This window comes from Thalassophryne amazonica, chromosome 10 (assembly GCF_902500255.1).
Source record: "Thalassophryne amazonica chromosome 10, fThaAma1.1, whole genome shotgun sequence".
In the NCBI taxonomy this organism is placed as follows: Eukaryota; Metazoa; Chordata; class Actinopteri; order Batrachoidiformes; family Batrachoididae; genus Thalassophryne; species Thalassophryne amazonica.
In genome coordinates this window covers 60,666,357-60,673,512 of record NC_047112.1, presented here as the reverse complement: position 1 = coordinate 60,673,512, position 7,156 = coordinate 60,666,357, and positions in this window count along the sequence as shown.

Below are 7,156 nucleotides of genomic sequence, written 5' to 3'. Positions count from 1 at the left end.
AATTGAAATTCCAATCCTCCAAATATTTCCTGTTGTTGGCCTAACTCACTTAAACTCGTGACTGAATAAAACATTTAAAATAGCAAATCTCCTGAAACAGCAAAAATGATGCTGCTGTGAAATATGTGAAAAGCGAGACACAGAAGAAAATGTGATTTTCCCCAAAGCTTTCCCCTCCAATGAGTGATTAATTAACGTGACACACAAAAGCAGATTTAAGCATTGGCTGTGCAAATGTTTGCAGATCAAATAGTCCCAAGTGTCAGCACTGCTGGAGCAGTGCGCCATCTAATGGACCACCGTAGAACGCCACCTTGATTCTAGGCATCTCAGCTGGGAAAATTTGAAGTTGTGTCTCCAGTTATAAATCACAGAAAAACACTTAAAAATAATTAAAACCCTAATAATAATAATTATTATTATTAATAATTCCTTAATAATTATAACTAGTGTGTTGCCTGTGGGGATCCACGGGCTCTAGATTGGGTAGTGTTTATAAAATAGGTAGCTGACATTTTTCAGGGGTGGTAATAAATTATGCAAAGTTTCTATAATGAGTTGGAATGGTGGGTGAGTCCAAAATGTTTTAGAACCTTAGACCTCAACTGTTTTTAGAAGAACTCAACCCTTTAATTTCCTGTTAATTACATAATTTTTTAAATGGTAATTTACTGTCTTAATGTATTTCTAAATTGTTGGTGTTCTTGCTATCATACACACACTGTTATTATGATGATGATGATCATGATGATGATGATTATTATTATTATTATCATTATAATTATTATCAGTATTATTACAGTATTATCATTTTAATGTTACTTCTATTTTCTTATTTGATTTTTAAATGTAAATAAGTGTTTTCACTTTCTTGTGTCATCCATGTATTTTTAACATATTTACAATTATATTACGTACTTACATTGAACTTACTCAATAAACACACACACACACACTCACGCTTTTAATATATAGATGATTTGCTCCACCCTGTTGGAATGGCATGTGAGTGCAGAATGAAAATGTTAATGGTCACTGTTCAGTGTTGCTCACTTATATATAGCTTCTCTAAAAATATTAATCATATCAACATTCTGTTTTGGCGCTGTTCATACTTGACACAAAATACATAAACATACCAAACATCAAATATCAACTCTCCACAGTTTGTGCGTGATCAAAATTACATGCACGCATGCATGCACACATGCACAGCTTTTTGTTTTTCTGCATTCTGCTGCAAGCAGGTGCTTTTAATTTGACAAACAGAGACAGTGGCGGAAGACATTCAAAGCACTACATATTTCACTTATGGTACCAACATGACACTTAAGTCACTCATGATAAGAGCAGCATAACACTTATTTAATGTGACTAGACCAACTGAATTACAAAAACACATTAAATCAATAATACTGATGACCCTATTAAATTAACACAACAACATAACAACCACATTACCAACAATTAAAAATCTCAAAACCGCAAACTCCTATAGTGTATTGCAGCACAATGTCCATTGTTTACTGGTTCACTGAAATCACTAATTTCTCAAAAAATATTCGCCTATCAACTCTCTGTTTTTGCAACGTTCATCCTTGACCCAAAATACATAAGGATACCAAATGGTAAATGTCAGCTCATGCCAGTTTTTGCGTGATTGAAGCCATACACACGCACGCATGCAAACAGAGGCCACTTGGCTATTACAACCCCAGTTCCAATGAAGTTGGGACGTTGTGCTAAATGTAAATAAAAACAGAATACAATGATCTGCAAATCCTCGTCAGCCTATATTCAATTGAATACACCACAAAGACAAGATATTTAATGTTCAAACTGATAGATTTTTTTGTTTTTGTGCAAATATTTGCTCATTTTGAAATGGATGCCTGCAACACATTTCAAAAAAGTTGGGACAAAAGACAACAACAACAAAACAAAAGACTGGGAAAGTTGATGAATGCACAAAGAACACCTAATTGGAAACAGGTGAGTGTCATGATTGGGTATAAAAGGAGCATCCCCAAAAGGCTCAGCTGTTCACAAGCAAAGATGGGGCGAGGATCACCGCTTTGTGAACAACTGCATGAAGAAATAGTCTAACAGTTTAAGAACAATGTTTCTCAATGTTCAATTGCAAGGCATTTAGGGATTCCATCATCTACAGTCCATAATATAATTAGAAGATTCAGAGAATCTGGAGAACTTTATACACATAAGCAGCAAGACTTAAAACCAACAATGGTCGATCCCTCAGGTGGCACTGCATTAAAAACCAACATCATTGGGTAAAGAATCTTACCGTGTGGGCTCAGGAACACTTCAGAAAATCATTGTCAGTTAACACAGTTTGTCGCTACATTTACAAGTGCAAGTTAAAACTCTACCATGCAAAGTGAAAGCCGTACATCAGGAGTGGGCAACTTGTTCCAGAAAGGGCCAAGAGGGTGCAGGTTTTCTCTGCAGCCACTGACTCCACCAGGTGATTTCACTTATTAATATCACTTTGAGCAGATGGAATCAGTGCAGAGAAAACCTGCCCTTTCTGGAACAAGTTGCCCACCCCTGTCATGCATCAGCAACATCCAGAAATGCCACCGCCTTCTCTGGGCCTGAGCTCATTTGAAATAGACAGAGGCAAAGTGGAAAAGTGTGCTGTGGTCTGATGAGTCCACATTTCAGATTGTTTTTGGAAATCATGGACGTCATGTCCTCTGGACAAAAGAGGAAAAAGACCATCCAGATTGTTACCAGCGCAAAGTTCAAAAGCCAGCATCTGTGATAGTATGGGGGTGTGTTGGGAAACTTACACATCTGTGATGGCACCATCAATGCTGAAAGGTACATCCAGGTTTTGGAGCAACACGTGCTGCCATCCAAGCAATGTCTTTTTCAGGGACATCCCTGCTTATTTCAACAAGACAATGCCAAGCTACATTCTGCACGTGTTACAACAGCGTGGCTTCGTCGTAAAAGAGTGCAGGTATTAGACTGGCCTGCCTGCAGTCCAGACCTGTCGCCCATTGAAAATGTTTTGGCGCATTATGAAGCGCAAAGTACGACAACGGAGACCCCGGACTGTTAAACAACTGAAGTCGTACATGAAGCAAGAATGGGAAAGAATTCCACCTCTGAAGCTTCAACAATTAGTGTTACCTAATCATGAGTGTCCTCAGTTCCCAAACACTTATTGAGTGTTGTTAGAAGGAAAGGTGATGTAACACAGTGGTAAACATACCACTGTCCCAGCTTTTTTGAAACGTGTTGCAGGCATTCATTTCAAAATGAGCAAATATTTGCACAAAAACAATAAAATTTATCAGTTTGAACATTAAATATCTTGTCTTTGTGGTGTATTTAATTGAATATAGGTTGAAGAGGATTTGCAAATCGTATTCTGTTTTTATTTCCATTTCACACAACATCCTAACTTAATTGGAATTGGGGTTGTATAATATAGATAATAATAATAATAATAATAATAATAATAATAATAATAATAAGAAGAAGAAGAAGAAGAAGAAGAAGAAGAAGAAGAAGAAGAAGAAGAAGAAGAAGAAGAATGAAAAATAAAAAAATAACCACTGATTTATGCATGCCTGTTTTTTTTCCCAACACATTTTTGAGGAATTGTGGAATTGAATTGTGCAGTTATGAGAAAGCTGAAAATACTCCTTAAAATACCAACACACATAAAATAAAGTATCATAACAAGAATGTCATTCAGTTGACTTAGTGATGAATTGATTACTTTAGAAGATAAATTAGGAAATATTCACTGAATCGTATCTTTTGTGTTATGATGTTGTATTTGGTAATAAAAATAACTAGTTGTGACCCAACCAAGCTACCACATTTGGGTAGCTTGGTTACAGATTTTGAGACAGAGATTATTGGCAGTTCTGTTTTCAAAACTGAAATGTAAGTTTTATAATTCATGGAGGCCTTTTTAATTGCTGTAATTGGTTTGGGGAGGAATATATAAAGGAAAAAATTCAAGGCCTGCCTGAGGATAATAACACAATAATAACCCTTCTACTTGACTGAAGCAGCGGGTACTTAGTAGGGCTTGGTGAAACCCAATCCATTTCAGTTCAGATTTCCAGTTCAGTTTGGGCAGATGAATCAATACTCTGGTCAGTAAAGTGTGCGGTCCTTGTAGGGTCTTGGTGAAAACTGATTATACTCACTTTTAAATTTGACTGAGATACACTAATTTGGACAGTCCAGTCACAGGATTAAAGAAACTGCAAATTCAGAGATCTGAAAAGTGAATTTAATGATGTGGGGATTTTTTTTTTCGCCCTTCACATCTTTAAAACATGAAGTTAAGAAAAAAAAGTTTAAAAACATTACAGCACATACCTCACAAATTTCCAAACTGCCGCTACTACTACTAGTATTATTAGTAGTAGTAGTAGTAGTATTGTTATTATTATTATTATTAATATTATCACCAAATATCAGATCCCTCGCAGGGATCACATTACCACTTATGAGATTTAAATCTGATCTGATGCGCAATTAGTAACCCAAAAGTGATATGAAAGCAAAACAAAAATTAAATAAGAAACAAATTTGCTATATGCACTTTGCATTTTGCATGAAACTTCCATCAAATCTGTGGCACACACATGCAAAAATAATAAGGTGACTTAAGGCTAATGTGAAAACAGCATGCGTGTGTGTGTGTGCACGCGCGTGTGTGCACGCGCGTGTGTGCACGCGCATGTGTGCGTGCATGTGTGTGTGTGTGTGTGTGTGTGTGTGTGTGTGTGTGTGTGTGTGTGTGTGTGTGTGTATAATCCTGCTAATAGTCAAATAGTACAAATCTTGCATGGCAGAGGTTCGTCAACAATAGACAGCACACAGAATGAAGGAAGCAGATACGCAGGAAGGAAGGAGATAAGACAAAAGGAGAGAAGGCACAAATATTTGGGGGAAATGCATTCCACACTGCTCGCTTGAAACTCTGAAATATTTCAACAACTGCTTCACATTATAAGCCTGCAAAACACTGACATACAGACCTGATGCTGTGATGATCACTGTAAAGTTCAGCACACATGTAGATGTGGGAGCACAAGAGTGAACTTTAAACTTCAACAGAAATATTTGTTCTCCAAGCTTCTGTTATATGTCATAAAGCAGGATTAGAAGAAAACAGAAACTGGCAGTGTATGTGCTGCTGTAGCTCTCAAACATCATATAAAGACTGGTTTCTCCTATACATGAAGGGAAAAAAAAACGTTCTCACTTTATGAAATGGAATTAACTATCAACATTTATACTGTTTTCATAAAAATAAAATAAGTGTTAATTCCACTCACCACACTGCTGAAGGTGTCACTCAGGTAAGTATGCTCAACTTCTCACACATTCTGATTTTACTGCTGCAGGTAACTTTGATAGACTTCAAACTCTGGAGCCGAGAGAGGCGTGAGCTGTGATGTCACTGCATCACATGACAAGAAGTATAAATAAGGGCATTTTCCCCCTCCACTGCATGACATGACTACCTACTTACCCAAATAAGATATATATATATATATATATATATATATATATATATATATATATATATATATATATATAATTAATTTGTGGCACCGTTCTTAAGGTTAGCAGCTACATTCGACTTAAGCGGTGGGACATTTTCCTTAAAGCTGTGTAAATGCTGTCAGAAATACTCTGAAAAACAAGTACTTTGTTTTCAGCAGTCTCCGTCGCTGGTTGTTGCGAATGCTGTATACAGTGGTCCCTTGTTTATTGCGGGAGTTACAGTCTAAAAATAGCTCGCAATAGGCAAAATCCGCAAAGTTGCCAGCGTTATTTTTTTACAATTATTATAGACGTTTTAAGGCTGTAAAACCCCTGACTACACACTTTATACACTTTTCTCAAACATGCATTAACATTTTCTCACTTTTCTCTCATGTATAAACACACTCAAAGTTCAAACATTAGTAGAAAAATAAGACCAACCTGTTTTCAGGCTCAACCATTTGTTTGAGAAATAAAAATAGAATGTTTTCCTACAAATAATTATGATGGCTTTTAGAACTAACAAATTTAATTTTAACGATCAACCTACAAGGTTGGACACATAAGAAATTATTAATAGTGACTGACCAGTATTTCACAGTTTGTTATGTGCAGATGCGAGTTGAGGAGCGGACCAGCGTCTGACTGAACCCAGCGCTAAATAACCAGAAAGCGGTTCCAAAAACAAAACAAATTTATTTCCCTTCTGTGCAATAATTTGTGTACAACATAAATGTGCGGTTGTCTGGCGAGGTGAAGGACGGCGCGCTCTCCAGCGCCCAAATGGATCGAAGCCCAACGCTTCTGGACCCAGACTCACCGCTGAACACCCCCCAGGTGGATACGACAAACTGACTCTGTGAAGGATGGAAAAGGTGAGGTAAGTCAACAGCTACAACAAATATCTTTCAAAGGCACACACTATCAGCAACACATTCAGGTCTGAATTTAAGCTTTATGTAAATGAGCAGCTTCTCACAACAGGTGGAGGATCATCATTCCGTACGCCACGGCAGTGAGAAGCGAGCTGCACAATTCTCATCAATGTTCAAATATACTGCGTAACAAAATACCAAATTACTGTTAACACTTATTCAGACAATCATCACCTCTGATGTGTGCTGACAGCATGTGTCCCTCACCCGTCCTCCTTCACAGGCACGATGTGTCAAACCCAGGCGCGGTCCTCAGCGTCTCACAAACGAACGTCACAAGGTCGAGTTCCCGGCAATTCTGCTCGAATCACTCATGGCTTAAATGCAGAACGCCATCTCATTATCTGCTTCAGCTGAAAGTCTTTAAGTTTGCACGTGAGCATCCTCCACAAGTGCAGCCAATAATGCTGATGAGGGTGAAGGACTCTTCTGCCAGCACCTTCTCCACAGACAAAAACCCAGTTTGCATACCACCTGGAGAGCAAAGAAAAGAAAACAACACCAAAATGTCCAGCCAAACCCCCCAACACACAACAGTACCCCCCCATCAACGGGAAGCCTCCCGGCGACCGAACAGACCAGGCCCGAGAACAGCACCTCCCTCCGGGGTCCACGTCAGGAAGCAGACAGCATAACGCTCCCAAGGTCCACCGCAGACAGCAGGACAGGGCACC